General features: G+C 36.9%; 1 protein-coding gene across 1 annotated transcript in view; it reads right to left on the bottom strand.

Annotated features, from left to right (window-relative positions):
- Positions 1-300: 300 nt before the first annotated feature.
- The window catches only part of LOC147827592 (uncharacterized), a 148,412-nt gene continuing 123,879 nt past the window's right edge, over positions 301-24,833 (bottom strand). Inside the window, exon 3 of the transcript XR_015451928.1 lies at positions 301-2,104. The gene's annotated coding sequence lies outside the window, so the exon portion shown is untranslated. The remainder of the gene's footprint in view (positions 2,105-24,833) is intronic.

Below are 24,833 nucleotides of genomic sequence, written 5' to 3' on the forward strand. Positions count from 1 at the left end.
CATTCATCAATAGTGTTACATATCAACTCTGGAGCACAGTGGATTAACTCATGCAAAAACAGCCAGTGGGTTTTGAGAACCTGTTTCTGGCTGCTGTTCTCTTACCAACAATCTTTCTTCTCACAGATTCCTTGGAGTGGATTCAAAAAAATTGAGCCATGTTTAACCTCATCTCAGTAAAGAGAGACATTATAAACAATTGGGGATATTTCCCCAGAAACTCAGAGCAAGAAATTCACCTCATGCTTTATTAAGAACTCTGTGAACCTCCACGGTTTGCCAACTCTGCTACTTGTCGTATCTGCCCCATTCTTGTGTTTTGCATTTTTAAATAGTTCTGCCAGTACTGCTCAACTTTGTAAGAAAGTGGGAAAATCACTACTGAGAAAAGGTGGTCTCCACCTTCAAGTCCATGTCGCCTCACCAATAAAGTATCTTCTCTAACAGAAATGGTGGGTGCGTAAAGAAAGCTACTGAAATTTGTAACGTAACTGAATATACACATGTTTATCCTGAAAGTTCCCTATGTAGATATAAAATTTTTGAATTTTCCAAATGCTTCCTCAATCTCTTATTTCTACCTCACCTTAATCCCATGGAGGAGGTAGCTAAGTGTTATCCACCCCAATTTACAGCTGGAGAACCAAACTCAAAGACTGAGAGTGATTTATCCAAGTAGCTGAGTCAGATCTTGAACACGGGTCTCCTGGCTTCAAGTTCATTTACCCTTTCAATACAAGCATCCATGGCCACTGACTGTGAAAGAAAGAAATAGTAGTAATATCGTGGTGGTGATGATGGAGGCCAAAGCACAGGTGAATTGAGTGTTTTAAAAGTCAGTTCAGAGTTTGTTCATTCTACAAACTGAGTGTTACTCTTGGACCTCAACTGAACTCTGCTTGCCTCTTCTTTGGTCTTCCTTGTGAACACACTACATAACTTTAATCTGTGTTTTCAAATTTTACTTAACATTTAACTTCCTGTAGTCTGTGTCCTCTTCTGATTGAGAACTAGGAGTGAGCTGAAAACTGGCAGAAAATAATGTGGATGATAATGATAAAAACAACCCAAGGCCAGTCTTCTCTAGGATTAGTGTTTCTTTTCAAACTGAGGAAGAACAGCATGAAAAAAATTTGAAGACAAATGTTAAATATCTGCCAGGAGATGAAAGAATTTCTTGTTCAGTGATTGATATGATCCTGAGGAACTAACTCCACGTGTTGAAACAGAACAGAAAACATGAGTACAAAGGTATTACACAAACAAAGAACAGTATTTCCATATGTATGAGTTTAACAGGGTCTGGCACAAGTCAGCTCTGGGGCACCTTCCCTAACACAGACATCCGAATCTGGGATGTGTATCTAAAATATTCTCTACCACGGTTAGATCACTGTTTACATAAATGTAGGGTAGTAGTTTCTGGTGGAGTATCCTGAGTGAGAATTTGCTAGGCAAGACAACATGAACACGAATTTTAAATGAATAAAAGGCATATATAAATAAACACAATAGTAACACAGGGCTGGCATAGCATGAGCTTATGCCAAGCAAAACAGGTGACATCTCTGTGGAAGGTTCTTCTGCCTACAAGTTTGCCACCATTTTGGAAGGACTAGACCATCAGAGAACACCAGGGATCAAATCTTGAGAAAGAATTTAACTTCTAAATTTAAACTGAAAAAGTTTATTCATATGGCTCCTAGGTCCATCCTAAAAGACTGACTGTGGAATTTTAATTTAAATGGAAAACTGCTCACTAAAAATGTTCATTCCCACACACACCTCTAGTCCTTGACTATGGAGTGAGTGTGTATTTTGTGCTTTTTGTAAAGTGACTACTACTTTGAATAAGGTCAATTATTATAATAATCATTAAGAAAAACAGTAACGTCAAAAGAAAAAAATACCAAGGTAATGTCTCCTCCCATCCATTGCATTTCTCCTGTCTCTGGATTCTCTTCCAAAGTCAGAAAGATCTCCGAGATTCAGGGGCTGGCTTCCCAATTACAGTAGTAGATATGACCAGGGCACTTACGTAATCCCTTTGAAGGCCATTTTCTCCATTTGCAAACAGAATACTTCCTTGCAGTTCAGAGGGCTGCTGAATTGAAATAAAAAGGTATTTTTCAATTTACTCTATTAAGCACCCTATAAAGGACCCCTTCTTTCTTTGTCTTTCCCCTTTTCTCCTCTCTTTCTTTATTTCCTCCTTTTCTTCCTTCCTTCTTTTCCCCCTTCCTTTCTTCCACTGGTCTCTCCCTCCCTCTTTTTCCCTCTTTTGTATTTGTCACTTCTTTTCTTCTAATTAACGCTCCTAATAGATGAAAGGCTTCTATTGTTTGCAGAGCTGAAAACCCTCTTGGCCCTGAGAGCTTGCTCCCTCTCAAGGGCACAGGGAGCACTGTGGCCAGCCCAGCGTCAGGCCTCTGCTCTCCAGGCGGTGAGCCTGTCTGCCTGCATGTGGCCAGGATGGGCAGGTAAGGGTAGATGGAGTCTTAAGTCTCCTTCTCTTCTGGATTTGATTGATACCAAAAGTCAACAGTTTCCAGTTCTATTTAAGGAATGGTTAAACCTGGGGGGAGGGGGATTGAAATAATTATGATTTTCATGGGGTCACTTTAAAAATACAAGGATCTTTTCTATTATGTTGCTTTTCCTTCAAATAACCCCAGAAGAAATGAGACTTCCAGGGATTAACTTGTCCATCCGACCAAATCTGGTCAACATCCTGACAAAGTCTGGTTAAAAGATGTGACCACCACAAGCTCAGCTCTCATCCCCTCCACCATGTTTTACTCATTACCTGGCAAAGGTACAAACCCAAATTCTTGTAAACCTCCTGATTTTCTGTTCATAGTTTGGGGAAGTAAACCATGGCTGAGAAACCACATAAAACTCCATTAAATGAGTCCAAATAAATGATAACTCTGCACATGAATCACCGCTTACCCAAATTCCATGCTCTGCAGAAAGACAGAACTAGTCAATAAATACCAGACTCCAATAACCAGAGTGCACAGACTTCCTCATCTCAGGGACAGCCCCCACTCAACAGAAAGGGAAAGCAATGTTCACTACTCCTGCTCACAGACAGAAAAGTGCACCTTAAACAATCGCGTCATGTGTTTGTGTGCAGGATAAATAAGGGAAAATGAGTAGGACCATAAACATGGATACCAAATTTAGATAGCAACAAAGAAAAACAAGATTTTAAGGACAGAGATTTTGAAAAAATGTACACAAAGTAACTTTGAAGTTATACAACATTTTTTCTGATCACAGTAAAGCTGTTTTCTTGACCAGGTTTGCTAGAATGTCCTTGAAATTCATTAAACAAATGTTTGTGGAATTCTTACTGTGTTTCAGAGAATGTGCTATGTGACTAGTACATAATTTTATATATCTATATCTAGATATAGATATAGATATAGATATCTCCTGAGGCAAATCCAGTCCACTGCCTGTTTTTAATAAATCAAGTTTATCAGACCACAGTCCATTGGTCGTGTATTATCTGTGGTTGCTTTCATTCTACAATGACAGAGCTGAGTAGCTGTTGCAGAGAGTGTGTGGCCTGCAAAGCGTGAACTTTTTTTACCACCTGGCCCTTAAAGAGGTTTGCTGATCCCTAATTTAGAGGGAGAAATAGATAAGTATAGGAGAAATTATAATACTGTTTAAGAAGAACTATGATTGGTGATTTTTTCAGTGTTTGGGGCAACAGGGAAGTGTACTGCTATGGTGCGTCTTCATCAAAACTCATGTTGAAATTTAATCCCCACTGGGAAATATTAAGAAGTGGGGGTAGGTGAGACTGTAGGGGTAGGGATAATTAGGTCTTGGGGTCTCTACTCTCATGAAGAGATTTATCCATTCAAGAATTACTGTAGATTCATTGTTTGTTTCAGGAATGGCTTGTTATAAAAGCGATGCCTCTGCCATGCACACTTTGGCTTGCCATGTGATACCTTTCACCATGCAGAGATACAGCAGGGAGACCCTCACCAGAAGCCAGGTAGAAGCCACCAGCATGCTCATGGATTTCTAGACCCATGAACTAAATATACTCTTTTCTTTGTAAATTACTCAGTCTGTGGTATTCAGTTATAAAAACAGAAAACAGACTACGACAGGCATTCAATCTGGATTTGGAAGCTCAAGGGAGATTCAAGAAACATTTAAACTAAGACTTAAAAATTGACCAGCGGCTAACCAGTTGATAGGTAGAGAAAGTATTCCAAGGGAAGGTCACATGCAGAGGTCTGGTGGCATTCAAGACTAAAAGTTAAGTATGACAACTTCAATAGAGCAAGGTGACTGGGGCAACTAGGAATGAGAGGTAATGGCAGAGAGAAAAATCAGATTTCAGTTCACAATTATCACTCAATTCATCCTAAGAAGTTTTGAAATTATTCTAAAGGTTTAAGCTATGGGGTGAAATAATCAAACTGTAGAATCTATAATTTCGTGTTTAAAATTTATGATAAGGCTTGTTTCTGACATTGATACTAGGAACATAAAAGTAATGAGCTTTGAAATTGAGATTCATCATGAAATGCAAAATTCAAATTAATCCATTGCACCAAACTCCTACAACCCATGGCTGGGGAAATTAAGTATCTGGAACAGCATGACACTAAAATTTCCCTGTGTCTCTAGGCCAATGCTTCAGCTGCAGCAGGCAGCACAACCACACACCTCAAAAGATGGTCAATGATGAATGCTGAAAAGGGAGGCAATGGGTCCTAGGTGGAAACTGAAGCAATTTAGGTTTGACTTTGCCTTCCCCGTACTGGGTCTACTTCTCCCATGCTTTTCTTCCATGTGATTGACAGTTTATGTTCAGCTTTACTCTTGTGACCTCTTCTACCTCTTCCAGAACTCTTAACATTGGAACTTCCCAACATCCAATCCTTAAAGTCATTGTCTATCTACACTAACTCCCTTGTTGAGCATGGAAATGCATTAACCACCAGCCATAAGCCAATGACTCCCAATTGTTTAACCCTGGCTTTCTTCCTGAATTCCAGTTCTTGTGTTTCCTCTTCTTTATCAGACATCTCCATTTGTATATGTACTAAACACCAGTAACTCAGTATTTCCCTTACTGAATTTCTTCCTCTCAAAATACTCCATTTGTATTTTTCCATTTTATTTCATGACAATGACACTGTTTCTCTCTTCAGGCCAAACATATTGAAGCCATCCTTGACTCCTGTCTTTTTCCCACACTTCTCGTCTAATCTGTCATGAAAGTCTCTTAGTTCTGATGTCAGAATATACACAGAATCTAACCCTTCCATCTGCACTGCTGCCACTGACCACCAGTATCTTTCATGTGAACTTTTGAAATAGCTTCCTAACAGTTCTCCCTGATTCCATCCTTGTCCTTTCAAGTTTATTTTTGTACTCTGTTTTTCATTTTTCTTCCCTTTTATGAATATATGTTTGTAATACACAATAAACATATTCATCATGAGGAATCAATACCTGTACCTATCACATCTTGATCCTTTTTAATTCCCCACCCTAACCCTGTCTCATCTTCCCCAACAACCAGATCCTCTTCCCATCTCTACGAAATCTTATCTCCCTGTTTCCTATTTTTAACACAGGATTTGGAGTGATTCACTTAAAATAGGTCAAAATGGCTGAAAACACTGTATTGATTTCCCATCTCACTGCAATGGCTCAGCTCACCCTAGAGTTGGCTCCATTATTTCTCCAATCTTATCTTCTTTTATCCACTCCTTCACTCACTGCCTTCTACACTACTAATCTCTGATTTGCAAATATACCAGGGATCCTCCTGCTTTAAGGTTTTGGTACTCGTTGTACACTCCACCTTGGATTCTTTGCCCCAGATAATCAAATGGGCCATTGCTTCACTTACTGCAGTAAATGAATTTTGTACCTCAATTCTTCATTCCTCCATTATATCTATGCCCTTGCTATGACTTCATTATGGGGATGGTAAATTCCTATAGCCATTTGACTTACTTTAACTAAAAGTAAGTAGAAAGAAGTCACAGAGGGATAGTTTTTAGCTTATCCCTGAGGAGGCTCTCTCTTGATTTTCTGTCACCATGAACATCTTCCCTCTACAGAACTGCCCTACATATTTGGCCTATGCTTTAGTGTGAACATACACGGAACAGAACTGCCTCAGCCAACCTATAAATCACTGAGCAAGAACACATGATTTTTATTTTAAAACAAGGATTAGCAAACTTTTCCTACAAGGGACAGATGTTAAATACTTAGGTTTTGAGGGTCATATAGTCTCTATTGAAACTATTTTGCCACTGTGGTAGCTTAAAGCAACCACGTATAATATACAAATGAACACAATGGAAGTTTAGCTTTGGGACTCCCTCATATGGACAGGCAGTGAGCCTGGTTTGGGCCACTGGCCATAGTTAGCTAATAGTGTCTTAAGTCATTGAGTTACAGCAGAGTTTTTTAGGCACAAGAGCTAAGTAATGTATCCGTTCCAACACATGCATGTCTCTCTCATCTTCTCAATTAGACCCCTGATTATAAAAGACTTTATTGAGATATAATTCACTTTCCATTAAATTCACCAATTTTAAAATATATAGCTCAGTACCTTTTTAGTTTCACAGTGTCATTTTTTTATTACTGCTGTAACAAATTACCACATATTTTGTGATTTAAATGATACAAATTTATTATCTCCAAGTTCTGGAGCTCCAAAGACCAAAGTGTGCCCCATTCCACTAGAACTCATGCATCGGCCGGTCTGAGTTCCTTTCTGAATGCTGGAGGAGACAGCCATTTCCTTAACTGTCCTACATCTTAGAGGCCACCCTGACACTGGACAAAGGACCTCCTTGCTTCACCTTCATGGCCAGCAGCGGAGGATAGAGTCTAACCTGGGCCAACTCTCTGGTTCTGAGTCCTCTGCATGCCTTGCCCCATTTAAGGACTCATGATTGCACTGGACCACTCCAGGTACCTCTTTGTTTCAATCAACTGATTAGCAAATTTCATTCCATCTGGAGCCTTCAGTCCTCCTTGCCATTTACCATGCTGTAGTTATAGCTTCTAGAGATAAGAAAGTAGACATTTCATGGTAGGAAGAGTGGCTTTAGCCTATCACACACAAGGGTGCATAATCACCATCATAATCTAATCTGAGAACATTTTCATTAGAGCTACCGTATTTCAAACTACAACTGCCCTTTCCTCTCAGCAATCCTGATTTCCTTAGCATGCGTCTTTTCTCCCATCACTTATGACCTTCTGAAAATACCACCTACTCCCTTATTCTGTTAGTTTAAAATTGTTTCCTTCCTCTCATTAGAATGTAAACTCCATAAAGCCAAGGGTTTTGTTTTTTTGTTCACTGATATATTCCAAACACGAATACCCTGTGTGTGATGCTGAAGCAGGTACTCAAATACTTGTTAATTATATGAATTACTTAACTGTCAATCTTGTACCAGGAAAACACTCTTTAAAAAACAGTATTTGATCTGAAAACCTAAGACCGACATTCTATAGAATATACTAGAAAACAACAAAGTTTGTTGTAACAAGTGGTATATGATGGTTCTATAGAAAAAATAGAGACTCCATCTCTTATCATTACAGATCACAATGAGAAAATCCTATACCCAGCTCTGGATACCTGGTCAGCGCTGCATACTGAATTTGTACTCTTAAGGGAGAAAGCAAATGTGGTTTAAGACTCGGGGGATGGAAGATAGACTTCTGATTCAGACACGGTCCCTTCGGCAACATGATACCATTTGGATAATGCAGCTGTGGCTACTGCAGAGAATAATCCTCATAGTTACTACTTCTTCACTAGCTAATAAGAGTGAAGTACCAACCTAGTGCTCTACTCTGTTATTTATCATATTCAACATAGTTCTGCAAGGTGAATACTATTATTTTTATTTTTTAAGTGAACCTCTGAGAGGTCTAGTGACTCTCTTTACAGTGACTTATTATTAAAAGGTGAACTAGGATTCAAACTGGATCTGACTTCAAAGCCTCTTCATTGACCACTATACCACTCTACTATCATTTCATCCCATGAAGACTAGAGAGCACTATATTTTGTTTAAAGATAACAGCATCAATAATCCATAAATATTGTTGATAAAATACACATCTAGCCAGTTCAACTTCTGCTTTGTCACTTTTGGGGGCAACTTTCAATTCTTAGTACATGACTGCTAATTTTACCAACTTTTCTAATTGAATACGGACTTTGTAACCTGCTTCACAACCATGTTCCTGGCTCAGTGTATACTTTCTTTGAAGCTACCAGATCAAGCATCCTACAGGGAACCCAACATCTGTTAGTCCTGGTTGGAACTTGAGTTGTCTTGCTCTGTCTCTGCGTTTAACTGTTTTTGGATCACGTCAACAAGAACTGACCACTGACAAGACTCAAGAGCCACATTTGTGGTCCAGCCTCAGACCATGCAGGATGAGCCCTCAGCCTCTCAACATTTTGCGAGTTTTCACTGCCACAAGTTAGCATTATTAACATTGCTGATCAATATCTGTCTCCATACCCTTTCCTTAGTCAGCAAACTTAAGCCTCAGTTTCTGCAAACAGAATCCCAGGACCACATTTCTTCTCTGTAGAAGAGTTCAGATGGACCCCAGAGAGGCCTGTTCATGCAGTTCATGATGGGAACGCTTCACTACTTTTCACTGACAGCCTGTTTCTTGAAATCTGACAGATCTCCTTTTGAGACTGGTTTTGTTACATAGGTATATATACTATCTGGCTAAATAATTTAAACTCCTCAATTTCCTTCTCTGTAAAAAAAAAAATTACATGATACTAAGTTCATAGTGCTTGTTTCAAAGGTTAAATGAGATACTGGGAGCTTAGATAACATTTACTATAAATAAATTTATACATATATATTTTTTCCTCTCAAAATTTTCTCCTTTACATTCAGAAAAGTTGACAACTGCCACTGTTTCAGTTACTGCAGGAAAGTTATGTGTGCAGGGAGAAAAGAATGATTCTATTAGGATTATTGCCTTTTATTTTAAAAGAAAAAGCTTTTAGGGGAAGGTATTCATGATTCAGGAGCATAGAAGCACAGGCAAAATATCTTGAAGATGTGTATAAGCAAAATGTTTTTCAGCATGGAATAAAAAGCTTCCCATGTTCTAGGGAAACCAAGCACTGTAGGTTTCAAAAGCAAAGGGGTTCTATACCCTGCTCTGGCAGTGACACTGGGGTTGGTAAGATCTTAAGAAATATTTCCCTAATGTGTGAGGATCCTGAAAGAATACAATGAGAGAAAAAAATCTAGGCAGGTATCTTGAATTCAGATTTGTGCCACTTTATAGAGTATGATTAAGAGAAAGCAAAAAATAAAATAAACCAAGGTAAGACTTTGGGTGCTACTGTAGGAAGATTTCTGTGAGGGCAATCAAAATTGGAGAGAAACGCCAATGGCAGAGAGAAATTAGAGGGGAAAAAGAGAGAGATGTGGATTTATTGTCATAGCCAGGGCCTGAGTGATAAAAATCTCAAACTTGTATGGTATGAACTTCCAAAATCAGGGACTTTAATGGGTAGGTGAAGAAAGCTCTTTGACCAAGAGTTCAAGAAACTCTGTGGCCCTGCCAGGCGGAATTACAGTCACCTGTGAGCTAAACCAGAGCTTGAAAAGCTCAGGTGTTAGGAATGCTATTTAACCTGGCCTCGGCATGTGAGGCATATAATGGGATGGACCTTTTGTCGTCTCCTCAGCAATTCACTTAAGATAACTTCAGGAATAAGAGGTAGAAAATTGGAGGCTACTGAAAAGGGCAGGCTGAGTGGGGCTTGAGTAGCTCACTGATTGTAATGGCTTCAAATCAGGCTGGCTGTACTCTCACAGGCAAAAGGGTGTGTGCAGTGTTTTCTCTTACATAGCACTCCAGAATCTTTTTACCTGTTTTAGCGATCATTACTGCCATTAAAATACAAACTGAGCTCTCACTAAACAGTTCACATCACAAAGGTTTGATGGGTCCTGGTCAGGCTGAGGGAAGGTTTTTCGCTGCTTTTCTTCACAGATAAGAAAATCAGAATTCCCTTGGTGACCAGAAAGTGCTGACAAAAGATATTAATGACTCTGCCGCAAACTTTGGTCACTGTGCATCAAATGTAGAAATAAATGCCATCCAGCCAATTATCCAGGTAATTCTGGTAGGATTACTTCCCAGCCTCCACTTTACTTTGCAAATAAAATATAGAGAGGATTATGGTTTAACTAATTTTTACTTAAGGAAGATAAGACTCAAATATTTTGAGAGCCTGTTATTTCACAGGTCCTTTGGGCAGTGTTTGATATGCATTATTTCATTCAAACTTTACAATAGCCCGACAAGCTAAATGCTACCCTAAATGAGGAAATAGAGCCACAGAGAGTAAGATCACACAACAGAAATAAAATATGTAAAAATATATTGAAGCTGGGATTTATGTTTTTCTTTCAAATTTTACAAGAGATAACATAGGAAATATGCAGATAATGGCCAAATGGAACAACTACTGATAGAGTATTAAAAGAAAGAAAATCATCCCGCTGTCATAGATATGCAAATTAAATGAACTCTGTCTTTCTCACCACTAAACTCCAGCTGTCTTTCATTGCATAGAATCATGGCATGCTAGACTATAAAGGTACTTTCATTCACTGAACGTCTTCATTTAGCAGATGGGAGGGTGGAAGTTAAGTGACTCCTCCAAAGACAAGCAAGTTGTCAATAATCAAGGGTTCTTTTGTCTACTCCTGGGGTTCTTAATAACACACCTGAGTCCACTGGTCTATTAAATTGTGAGAACTCCCACTTTAAGGTCTATCTCTGTTGCGCTTTCTCTAAGAGTTCTATCATCTACAATTGTTCCTTCATCACCCAAATGTCTGTTTTTCATTAGTCTTTCCTCCCCAACTCCCTAGAGCAATGACTCCTAACTCTGAACTTCTAATGTTCAGTTCTCTTCAATCTGCTCCTGCTCATTTTCCACTCTGTACATGGTTCCTCTACCCACGTGGTTGCTCATGATGACAAATAGCACCATTCCCGATAAATCATTCATCCAAGCTGCTCATAGTCAGTTTACACTTCCTCCGTAACACCCGGTCACTTCATCCTGTCTCCGCTGCCTGCCAGCAATCTGGTCCAATGGTGAATTGGAAGAGAAGGTGGTGAACCTTCTCTCACCTGGCCAGTCATAGTGACCTCTTAAGAGCTAGCCTCCTCTGAACCCTTCATCTCGCTCTAACTTTTTCTCCTCCACTCTATCTTCCACACAACTAGCAGAGAACCTTTTAAAAATATTAATCTTCTTTTTAAAATCTCTTTAAAATGTCTTTTATTAATATGCATTTGTGATATATGATTACATTCCCTTAGGGGATTGGTACATATACAAATGACTTCCAATCCACTTAAAATCAAACTTTAAAATCACATCACATCACATGCTCGTATAATCTAGGTTCACTATGTCCCGTGGTTCCACCTTGTACACCTCTCCTTTCCTCACTGTATTGCAGAACACATTGGCCATTCTTTACTCCTCTGCACCTTCAACTCATCCTCTCAGTATTCTACCAGCTTTACTGTAATTTCTAGAGATGCTTCGCCTGCTAGCTCAGTCTGAATTGTGCGTTCCTTTCATGATCAGGCATAGAAACTTTTGTTTTTCTTTTGTTGCCTGTTTTGGTAGTCGTTCACTGTTTGTCTCCCTCCCCAAACTATAAAAGCTATAAGGGGAGGGACTAGGTTTATTTTGTTTTCTGATAAATTCTATGCTTTATCAAACTGCCTTATACATTGTTGAAACCCAGGCTTTTTGGGTGAAAAGATGGATAAATAAAAACAATCAGTAATAGTCCATTATTTTAAGGTTGAGGATGAAATTCTCTCAAAACAGAATTTATCTAAATTTAATTTGCTTTAATTTAAAAACTTGACAGTTTTTATACAACTCTTGATAATGGTAAAAAGAGAATAAAAGAAGCATCAAGGAGATGCTGTGCAGATTGGGATTAACATGTTATATATACCTTTGATGTTGGGGAATTGACTTTCAAATGTTCTATTTTCTGAAAAGTGTTTGATAAACAGCCATTGTCTCTGTGTCTTCACATTCAGTTTCTTTTCAATTGCTGAAAAGCAAGAAAGGTCTGGTCTAAACTATTTTACCATTTTTTTCTCTGGCAAACCTGGTCATGGAGCTGGCAAAATGTCCAAAAAGCAATAAATGATTCTGGTCTTACACGAATAACGTAACGAAGAGTAACTAATCCACAAAATGTGAGATCAAACTTGTCTTGAACACAAACCAGGATGCAAGGATTCACCAAAAGACACCTGCTTAAGAAGTGCATGAAAATAAGGAAAATACAAGTTATGGCCAAGACTTTACTGACAAACCCAATTATTCAATTGTGTGTGGATGAATTGCCTGATAGATACTTCAAACTGCTCATACTGAGCAAACCAAACAGGATAACTAGAAAGTTCAAGAAATTCAAGTAAAATTATATATGTGTGTATACATACATATACATATACACACACATATATATATGCACAATTCACGCACATTTATAAATCAATACTCTAAAGCCAAAGGAATTTTCCTTAGCATCTTGAGTTACACACAAAATCTTTACTTAATTTTCTCTTTATGTTACACAGGCAACATAAAGTTACATCTCCTTATATAAATTCCACTTGAAGAACACAATTAAATTAACATAGAGCTAAGTTCACTATAATTCCAACAGCTTTTTAAGTAATCAACTAGATCTCATTCGACTCTTACTTAACTTTTTCCAATCATTTGTAGAATGAGACAGAGTAGAAATATTCAAAAGAAATAAAGTAACTTACTAGCTTTATCTTGCCTTATGAATGTTATAAATGCGGTCTTCACAAAAATGCATAAATCATTCTCCCTTGTGAGCCCTAACTGGGCTTCTGTTTACCAGATGGAAGTAAAAGTAACACGTGTAACATGTGCACCAAATCCAGCTGTCAAGACTTTCATAAAACCATGCACTTCTAAACATTCCACCATAGTCCAGATGTGTTGGGCCTGGTCTTAAAAAATAATAATAATAATTTAAAATAATAATAATAATAATATTAATAAAAGCTGACTATACATACAAGTAGGAATCTGTCCTAGCTTCTTCATGAAGGCTGTAATAATAGTTGCAATTTTTAAAGTGTAAAAATAATAAAACCCAAAGCACAGAGCTAGAACACATCAGGATCTGCCCTAGACTTGAAAAGGACAGGTTACTTCTAAGCTTCACTCACTGAGTCTGAAAGTTAGGTTACAGAAATTACCCATATTGGATTATAGGACTCTTCTGCCCAGCAGAGGCCAGATGGAGAAAACCAGGCAGAACTTCCTTCACGCTAATCATTTACAAACTACAGTACTTCCACCATCCTTTTCTTTAAAACTCACTGCAACCCTGTGGGAAAATGAGACCTTAAAATACTTGTCCTCCTGTCATCATTGCTGCTCAGTGACAGTGAGCACCCAGTTCTTCGTACCCCAAATCTAGTGCTTTCCCAAAAATGTCTCCAGTATCTTCTATCTACCAAGCTGATGCTTCTACTGAGAATATGACTCTTATCTTTCCTCACACATTTCTCAGGCCAGATCAAGATCAACATTCTTATCAAGAAAGATTTTAGAGTGGTAGGAGTGAGTACTGGGCTGCCTGGTACCGGATAAGTAATTGGGCCATCCTTTGCAACATCTCCAGCCTGAGACACCCTGCAGGACGGGAATATCCCTTTATTGAGTGAATGTTACCTCCCGAACTCTTTCAGGCAGGTGTGAGTTTAATTTTACTTTGTTGAATTCTCTTTAAAGAATCTATGATGAAAAAGTATTGAAGAATCTTTGACTCTCGTGACTCTTTTCTCTTTCAGCTGTTTTCTTTATAAAAATCTATTATCTTAAGTGATAGAGCAATAAAACTAAAACACACATGCTTTATTCCAACATCATACCCTTTATATTTATCTGTCCTTTGGAAGTCAGATGCAATGTTGTATTTTTCACAAAATGTTTTTCCATAACTCTGATATTTTAAAAATTATGCAGAAAAGGCCCGTCCATATGTGAAAAGTATCGATCTTAGTAACAAGTTAGCAAAATAATGTTGCATGAAAATTTCTTTCGTCATTACAACTTCTATAATATTTTAAATTATATACTATTATGCTTATGTTATTAATCAGATTATCTAAAGCTTTAAAATAAAGCAAAAAGAAGATGACTTGCTCTTCCAATGTCTTACTAGAACATTTCAGGGCAGACTCACCAAGGATTATTTGACTATCTGTGGTGATATTCCATTTCTAGACTTCTAGTCAAGAGGCCAAAGGCTGTATAGTTATGTGTTATCATGTAGCTTTGTGCCCAATGAAATTCAAATGATTTCTTTCTAGGACAAGAAGTAAATGAAAGCTAATGGGTATGCTCTGTAGGATATTAACCAGTTGTAGATATAAACTGAAAGTCTTATTCCAGCATTTTTTCAATGTTTATAAATACTAACTCTTTGAATTGGTTTTATCACACTTACAAATGAATTAACTGACATGCACCTATTCTATATTTATATGAGAATCATGTTTTTTAACTTTATTGAAAATTACATGGAAACTTACAATTCCTGCATGTGCCTTTTATTATTAATTCTAATTTAATTTCCCAAATATCCTATAAAGTAGTATTATCAGTTCTACTGCAGGAGTGTTCCTGATTTACACTGCTAGAAAGTCTAGAAAGTGGCAGAGATGGACTTGAAACCCAGTAATCTCTGATGTGGAGCCTGAGTCACAGTGGCAAGGACCCTTTTACTGGAAATTTAAGGGATGTGCTGTGCTCTGAAAGTGGGTCAGAGACCAGCAGAACACAAATGACCATCCATGAGCAAGGTATGATTTGTTACAGCAGCTTCATACACAAATTAGTTTAATATTATTCATTCACATATTCTTCCAATACATATATACTGAGCACTTAATATTTGCCAAGTCCTGTGTTTGTTGAGTGGAGGAATGTAGGCAGTTGGTGGGAAAAAGATAAATCAGGCAAAGATTTTATTCCTAAGAAACTTGGAGCCATGACAAAAATTCGCTAAAAAGTAAATGAGAAGCACAAAATATTACTGGTCATCTGGGCTAATTCCTTCAATGAATTTTAAATATTAAACAGTGCATGTTAGGCACTGTGCTGTACACTGGAGGTATAACAACAAATAAAACTGTAATGGTCTTTACCTTCAAGGTGTTTTTGCTACACAAAATACAGAAACAATAAACTAGTCATTATAGGAGTGCTGAGTGTCTTAAAGATATTAATATTATTTTCTGCAAACATGTACCTGGTAATTCTAGTCATTGATATTTTATTTTCTTTGTACCCTTCTGAATTTTCAAAATGCCAATAGTTGTGTAAACATTACTTTTCTAATTAGATAAATATAGGTTAATATTTCTTGAAACAGTCCAAGTTTAAAGGAGGCTTGAGATTTCAGAGGAAGGAGGAATAGCTTCCAACAAGGGCATTAAGGGGAAACTATATGATTCAATGGCATTTGAAATGAGCAATGATAACAGAATTGTGCTGTAAATCTCTTTCAGCGTGAGAGAATTTTCAGTTATATGGTCTGCCAATTTAAACCTGCTTCCCAACTGGAGGAGGCCACTTTCCCAACATACTCCTCCTTCTTCCAACTTTCAAGAAAGCAATACTGCACTGTAGAATGGCTGACCCCAAACCCAGTCCTAGCCCTTGCTATCTTCTAGATGCTTCTCAGCCCCCCTGTCAGGGAGGGTGGCCACGTGACACACTTCCATCCACTTCAGATGCAGCTGAAGTTCTACGGGAGTGGGAATGCACTCTAGGGAAGCTCTTCACTGCTAAAACAAGCGAAGACCACTCTTCCTCCTTTCTTCCTCCTGTGAAAGGATACATAGTATATGGGAATGGAGGATGGCCAAAAGTTGCCAGCCATCCTTCCACCATGAAAAAGATGCCAAGAGTATCACAGAAAAGGGGACACTAACATGGCTGAGTAGATACCGATGTCTGTCACTGCCGTGTCCTCACATTTTACAGTATAAGCAGGAAAGAACTTGTTTCTTTACATCCCTATAAATGAGCTGCTCCCTGTCAATAGGGGCATCTTTACAGGAACCAATTAGTTTTCCAGGAAAGAACAGAAAGAAAATGATTCAGAGTGAGAAAAAGAGATCGGCATGCATAGTAAGAAGCTGATGAATATATAATTCAACACAGAAGATAACTGTGGGAACACTTTATGCCTCGAGAGATATACAACTGGCAGCAGACTCTCTCTTCAGGGTAAATCCAGACCTACTGGGAGCAATTGGTCTCAAAATAAAAATTGCCACTATTAAAAATTCTAAGAACAAAAGAGAGACATGAAAAAATTATGTAGCTGTGTAAGAATTTTCCGACATAGATTTTTAATAATTGGGCACATTAAAGAAATATATAACAGCGTTAAGAAAAGTGAGGCATATAAACTGTGCATTAAAATGATTGCAACGACTTCCAGTTATACAACCAGGTGGAAATACAACCCTATCAACTGTCTTGCTGAACACAGTCTAAAATACTAGCTAAAACATAAAAACTTCTTAAAATCATGAACAAACCATACAGAATTAAAAGACCAAATTCTAAGTAAGGGCAAGAACTCAAACAGTGCTTAGTAGATCACCAAAGAGGCTTGCATTCTGATATTCCCAGCACTGCGGGAGCCCACAGATCTGCCCTTTCTGTTAAATGGTGACTCACAAATAGAGCCCGTCCAGTTCACACCGGAAGTGTGTGCAAGACAGGTTTCTCTGTCACTCTGCATAGCAGTGAGGGAAAATTTTTAAACTTCTGAGAAACAGAAACTTTACATCAGGGTTCATATTTTTAAATGTTTTATTCTGTTTTTTAAATTTTAATTTATTAGTACTTGTATAGTACTTAATGTTTACATTTCTTGCAGAAAGTTGATGCATGTACATAACTACACCTTAATTTCCTCTTTATCCTCCCCTCCCTCCCCCCTCCATCCATCCCTTGAGTTCCTTCTCATTTTGTACCTGTTTGCAATACATGTTCACATTCCCTGTGTGGAGTGATGCAAACTAGCCCAAGGGAATAAGACCAAGTACATGAAAGAAAAGGAAAATATATTTGGAGAGCAGAGCACACATCCAATCAGATTTCCAAAGGAAAAGGAGAGGATTAACCAGGCAGAAGCAGTATTTGAAATGGGTGAGAGTTTTCTATAAGTGAAAGACACCAACCAATGGGTTCAGAAAGTCTAATCCCTGCTAGAAAAGACAAAAATTAATTCTGTGTCTGAACATATGACTGTGAAGCTACGTAACACCAAAGCCACAGAGAAAGCCATAAAGGCATCCCGAGAAAAATGTTATTTCTCAAGGAGCAAGAGTTAAAATGACAGCTAAGTTTTCAATAGTGACAGGCAAAGCCCAAAGATAGTGCAAAGACAAATTCATATGCTAAGTGAAAATTAAAAATCTGCATGGGCCAGGGATTTAGCTCAGTGGTTTCACTTGCTGCGCAAGCTCAAGGACCCGAGTTCAATCCTGGGTACCAAAAAAAAATCTGCAAAGTCATAATTCCTTACTAAATAAAAATATCTTTCAAAGATAATGATAAATACAACTTCAGAGACATGGCGGGGGGTATCACAATTCCAAACTTGAAATTATACTACAAAGATGCTGTGATAAAAATAGCATGGTACTGGCAAAGGAACAGACCTGAGGATCAGTGCAATAGATTAGAAAATGCAGAAACAACTCCAGACATACTCAGCCACCTCATCTTTGACAAAGGAGCCAACCACCCTCATTGGAGGAAAGATAGCCTCTTTAACAAATGGTGTTGGAAAAACTGGATTTCAACCTGCCAAAGATTAAAACTAGACCCATATCTATCACCATGCACTAAACTAAGATTGAAGTGGATTAAAGATCTAAATATTAAAACAGAAACACTAATCTTGCTGGAAGATAAGTTAGGAAGAACTCTTGAAGATATTGGCATAGGAAAAGATTTTATGTACAAAAGCTCAGCAGCACGGGAACTAGCACAACGAACCAACAACTGGGATCTCATCTTATTAAAAAGCTTCTGAACTGCAAGAGAAACCACCAACAGAGCTAAGAGACAACCTACAATGTTGGATAAAATTTTTAGCAGCTGTACCTCAGACAAAGGACTACTATCTAGAATATATAAAGAACTGAAAAGAAATCAGACCCCCCAAATTCAAAGACCCAATTCAAAAATGGTCATCTGAAATGAATAGACATTTCTCAGACAAAGAAGTAAAAGCAGCAAGTAAACATATGAAAAAGTGTTCAACATCACTGGTCATTCAAGAGATGCAGATGAAAACAACATTGAGATTCCACCTCACCCCAGAAAGAATGGCTGCTATCAAGAAGTCAACCAATAACAAATGCTGGCAGGGCTGTGGGGATAAAGGAACCCTTCTCCATTGTTGGTGGGAGTGCAGACTGGTGCAACCACTGTGGAAATCAGTATGGAGATACCTTAAAGAACTAGGACTAGAGGTCCCATTTGACCCAGCTATTCCCCTGCTGGGTATCTTCCCCAAAGAATTAAAAGAATCATACCACAGCGATATATGTGCACCCATGTTTATAGCGGCATAGTTTGTAATAGCTAAAGCTTGGAAGCAGCCCAATTGCCCATCAGCTGGAGACTGGATCAAAAAAATGTGGTTTTTTAATAAAATGGAGTACTACTCAGCCATAAAGAATGAGAAACTAGAGACATTTATAGCTAAATGGATGCATATTGAGGCCATACTTTTAAATGAAATAAATAGGACACACATGTGTAAATACCAAATAGTTTCTCTGGTGTGAGAAACTGAAAGTGTAAAAAAGGATTAAAATGATTAAAATGAATAATTGAAAATTTGAAATAGGAAGAAAAGGTCTAAAGGGGTAGGGAAAATGGGAGAGAAAAGGGAAAGGATAGAAGGAAAGGAAAAGTTATGAGAAAAGGAAAAAATGGAGACAAAGTCTTTGTAAATAGGGAAGGGTGGAGGGATGAAGGGAGCACAGGTAATGGGGGAAAAATAAGAACCAAGATACATCATGTATAGGTACAAGCACCCAATGATAAATGTAAATGTATTGTATACCTAAAATGTACCAATAAAAGAATTTAATAAAAAATATACAGCTTCAAAGTGTGCAACAGACAAACTTTCACTCTAATAGATTTTCATTAAAGCAAATTTCACAGACTCTTCTATGAGAAATTATTCCAGATAGAAAGTGAGATATGCAGAGAATGATTAGTAAAGAAAGTGTCAAACACGAACGTAAATATAAACAACTTTGACTACGTAGGACAATAATAGTATAATGCTATGAGGGATATTGTTAAAATTAAAAATTCACAGCACCAATAAGTTACAGTGAGATACTGAAGTTAAAGTATTCTAAGGTATTCTAACTGCCTGGGAGGAAGATAAAAAAACTTACTTTAAACTTTGATTTAAAAATTCATGTTTCAACTGCTATGGTAACCACAGAAAGACTGGAAACATTATTTATAGCTTCTAAACTAGCCAAAGGGAAGATAGACTGATTTTTTAGAAGTCAGCTGACAGTAAAAACGAGGGGGGGGGGGAGAGAGAGACAGACAGACAGACAATTTAAAAAGTCTGGTAAATACAAAACCAAAATTAAAGCTAGTGTTTAAAAACCCAAATATGACAATCATAACATTAAATGACATGGACTACATGGTTCAAGTAAATGACAAAAGTGTCAGACTGGATTTCTTAAATGCCCATAAGTGCTGTTTACAAAATATTTCTTAAAATATGAAGATACAGAAAAAATGGAAATAAAAACACAAAGGTAAGTATGCCAAGAAATACTCATGAGTAGAAAGCTAGTGGAGCTATATTACAGTCAAACAAAGCAGAAATTAATTCAGTAGCTTTTCTCAATTCTGACATATATAACATAGCCTAAGAACTAATTAATTAATAAGATATTTAATATCTGTTGATTAGTCACAGTTTTTTGCATTTCATGGTGTTTTCTCATTTGATTGCCATATGATAAAGGAAAATTATGATACAACTAAAGAAATAAACAAATTTCTAATCATAGTGAAATATGTCTAAACAATTCTCTCAGTTACTGGAATATTAAGCAGATAAAAAAATTAGTAAAGATATACATGAATAGCCAGAGGTATAGCTCAGTGGTGGAGCATTTAGTCTAGCATGTGTGAGGCCCTGGGTTTGATCACCAGCATTAGAGAGAGAGAGAGAGACAGAGACACAGAGACAAAGACAGAGAGAGACAGAGAGAGAGACAGAGAGAGGGGTGAGAAGGAAAGAAAGAAAGATAATTTCAACAAATTAAGAAAAACTGAACTAGCAGACATATATTTGATATTACACCAAAGACCTGTAGAATATACATTCACTTTAAATGTTTTTAAGCATCTATTCTACATTTGTAGAAATCAAATTTGTATATTTTAGATATCTGACACGAGTATATCATCGGGACATATAACACATCACAACACTTTTCAAAGAAATGAAGTTATAGAGATTATTTTATCTGAAATTAAGCTAAAATTCAAATTTAAAGAGAGCTAAATAGAAAAAATATGAAATTAAGATATATATCCCAAGTAATACAATTTTAAAAGAAAGAATTAAAGAAGGCTGGCAAAAAGGAAGAAAGGATAAATGAAGGAAGTGGAATGGGAGGGAGAAAGGGAAGAAGGGAGAAAAATATTTTGAATTAAGTAGAAACAAAAGTATTGGATTTGGCATGTAAGATACAGCTTAAATTAATTATAATAAATAGTTAAATTATAATTAGAAGAAATTATAGCCTTAAATTAATATACTAAATAAGATGAAATATTGAAAATTAATAAACTAACAAACACATGCAGTGTTTTAAGAAGGTCTAAAGGTTCATTTGTATTTTGAGTAGGCCTTAACTAGTCTGATTGTCACATGATGGTACATTATTTGAATGTACCAAAATGTACTTATCTATTCTGTTTCAAGAATGATTTAAGTTTTTCCAAGTTTTTGTTATTGTAATATTGCTATACACTATTACACGTATCTCCTGTGGTGGAAGCTCAAGTTTCTTTTGGAAAAATATCTAAAAATAGAATTGATGAGCTGTATGGTTTGTGAATATTCAGATTACAAGATAATGCTGAATTATTTTCCAAAGTAGTTATACTAATTAATGTTCAAACAATAATTAACAAATACTCTACATCTTTTCCAATACTTGAGATCTTAAACTTCTTAATATTTGCTATTGAAAATGTGAAATTCAAATGTTCAGTGGCATCTCAGTGTAGTTTTTAATTGCATTCCCCTATTACAAATGAGATTTAATGTCTCTTCAGGTGTTGATTAGCCACACTCTTTTTCCAGCTTGTTACTTTTAGAGTTCATTTTATTACGGAGTTGTTTATGCTTTTTTGTAGTTCCTTTTATGCTCTTGATTGTAATCCTTGGAGGTTTAAAACATGTAGTTTTTTGTAAACCATATATCAAGTGATATTTTCTATTTAAAGTGTACAATTTAGTGACATTAAGTATATTCAGAGTGTTGTGCCAACTATCACTGCTATTGATCTCTAGAATTTTTAAACAATTTTTATTACTACATCTCTGTGATAAATAATGAATATATTCATGGGAAATTGGTACCTAGACATATCACATCTTAATCCCTTTTACTTCCACGTTCTTTCCCCTCCAGAACTTTTTATAAACCCAAACTGAAAATCTGTACCCATTAAACAGTAACTCCTCCTACCCTCAACTCAAAACCTCTGTTACCTACAGTTCTCCTTTCTCTCACTATAGTTTTGTTCACCCTCAGAACCTCACACAGGTGGAATCACACAGCATTTGTCTTTTTGTGTCTGGCGTATTTCACTTAGTATAACGTTTTCAAGATTCATCCATGTTGTACAATAATATTCACCTCATGCATATGCCACATTCTATTTATCCATTCATCTGTCCATGGACAGCTGGGTCATCTCCAACCTTAGCCATTGTGAATAATGCCTCTATTCACATTGGCATACAAATGTCTGTTTGAGTCCCTGCTTTTCATAAATGTAATTTTTACTTCATTTAAGCTTTGTTATGAACAGTTATTAATCATTAAAAAAGAATTTACTATCAAAGATCAAGAAGACATTACCCCCACCTTCTTCATGAAGAAATACAAAAAGTGCAATAGTGGTTATGAATGCTAAGATTTTATATCCTGTACTTTTATACGGTTAAAAACAATCAAAATGTCCTTTTAAATGGATAAATACATGTGAGTAAACAATAGTTTAAAACATTAAATAATTAAAAATAAAATTCAAGATAGTGGTAGCCTGAGAGTTACAGGGCTAAGAGATGGGTTTGGGTAGAATGAAATAGAAAGATGGATGTTAGAAGGATTTGAAAAGAAGAAACAAAATTGCCATTATTCACAGATGGCATAATCTTATGTGTAGATAATTTTTAAATTACTATAATTAGACTTTTTCAAAGCTAATGGACGCGAAATCTTTAAGCAAAAAACAACTAGGTTTCTATGTATCAGCAATAAAGGGAGAAATTGATATCTCAAAAAACATATCATTTAACAGTACAGAAATATGACATTCACAAGAAGGTGTTCAAGACATCTATTGAAAAATTGTAAACTTTACTGAAAGACCATACAGAGACTATAAATGAACTAAAAGATACACTATATGCAGAAGTTGGAAAAAAACAGTATTTTAAAGATGTCAGTTCTCAAAACAATCCCATTCAAAATCCTAAACAAAATTACCGGCTGTGCATGTGTGTGTGTGCGCGCACACACTCACTCAGAGCTTCAATATCCTAATCAATAGTGTATGGAAATTCACAGCGTCAGGCATAGACAAGATCTACCAGACACGAAAATGGTTTGGAAACCTATAACAGCTGGAGAATTAAGTACTTAATTATATGCAAAGACATGCCCGCGGAGAACACAGACTACTCAAATTCTGTTTTTATGTGCTGCTTAATAGTTTTTGATTTTTAATGTGATATTATGCTGTTTCCTATTCATCAAAAATGATGAACCAGAAAGTATTCATAGAAGTCAACTTGAAAGAGAGTTTTGCTATGGTATTCTGTCCTTGTGTTTTATATATGTAGTATTCCTAATAAATAGTAAGAATTAATAAAAATCATCTTGGCATTATTTTCTTTCAATTTAATAATTATTTTCTTTGACAATTTTGACAAGTTTTTTTCTTTAAACTTGGATGTACAATGTCTTTTATAAAACATTGCATTTATTGAGTCTTCACAAAATACCTGTGAAATAAGAGGAGGATGTAATTTCGGGTGGGGTAAGTTGGAATCTGTTATTGCCTGAAGCCAACACAATGCAATGGCCTGAATTAGGTTTTAAAAATTAATTATACAAATACAGATGTAAAGGATCTAGTTTACTAGCAAGTTCTAGATGGAATTCAAAATAGCCTTAATGTGGAAAGGAATGATGTTAAATCAAATTAACAAAACAGTTTGGGCCTGCTAAGTAGCAGCAAAGTGTGCTTTTTAAGGGAAATGATGGTAAACTGCACTCCATTTGGGGAAGTCACATCAGGAGTGCCCTGTTCACTCCTAAGTACCAGAGCTTCAGGGACATTAATAATCTAAAGAACACATCCAGTTGGAAGACTAAGATGGTTAAAAAATTAATACTGTCATGAAAGGAATGGTTGAGATTAGCCTAGAGCATGAAAGCTCTCATCAAATAGTTTGTAAAACACAATGGAATAAGAGAAACAGAAATACTGAATGTTGGCTGAGCGGATAGGTGTATGGCCAAAAAAAATCACAGGAGTGTGAATTTCTATTCAGTAAAAGAACTTTTCTAATAATGCAAAGCATTCAACTTAATTTCATGGTTTGGTATTATGCAGCTTAGATATCAAGACAAGACGAGGGTTATTTTTTCCTATTTATTGAGGTATAACATGCTAGAATAAAGTGCATGAATCTCAGGTGAACAGCTCAGCAAAATTTTATGTATGCAAAGCACTACACAGAGAGAAAGCACACCTTCCATCATCCCAAGAATGGGGGCTGTGTGCTTGTGGAGATCGCAGTGGAGACAGGACAGTGTTAGGGAAGCACAGCCAAGTGCAGCAATGGGGCAGCTCTTACTATATGTAGGCACTCATGGGGGAAGGTTAGCTTGATCAAGGAGTCAGTCAACATATCCCAAGGAGGACACATTTCAGCAGAGACTTGGGAGATGAGGAGCTTTTTTCCCAGATGGGTACAGCAAAGTCTCACCTTTCAAAAGGTAAGAGAGTGTGGAATGTTCTGTTCAAGCAGAAACAACTATGAAGGGAGATGTGAATGAAAATTTATAAATCAGCATGAAACAGCTTCCCTTTAGCTGACCCTGAGTAGCTTCACGTAATACTGATGAAGAACAAACTTGGTGATTGGAACAGAAACACAGTGGGTGGTAATTCTTCCCCTGTGCCCACAGCCTTTGCTCTAAGTCAGAAGCCCCTGCATAACCCCGGGCCCACAGCTCCTGGCCAGGCTCCCTGCACCTTCTTACATCTTGTGATGCCTGGGCTTCCCAGGTGCTCGGTGCACAAGTATTTCTCTTGGGATTTCATATGTTTTAGGGAA

This window comes from Heterocephalus glaber, unplaced genomic scaffold (assembly GCF_053883595.1).
Source record: "Heterocephalus glaber isolate CG9 unplaced genomic scaffold, H.glaber_assembly_v1.0 deba00001442, whole genome shotgun sequence".
Taxonomy (NCBI): domain Eukaryota; kingdom Metazoa; phylum Chordata; class Mammalia; order Rodentia; family Bathyergidae; genus Heterocephalus; species Heterocephalus glaber.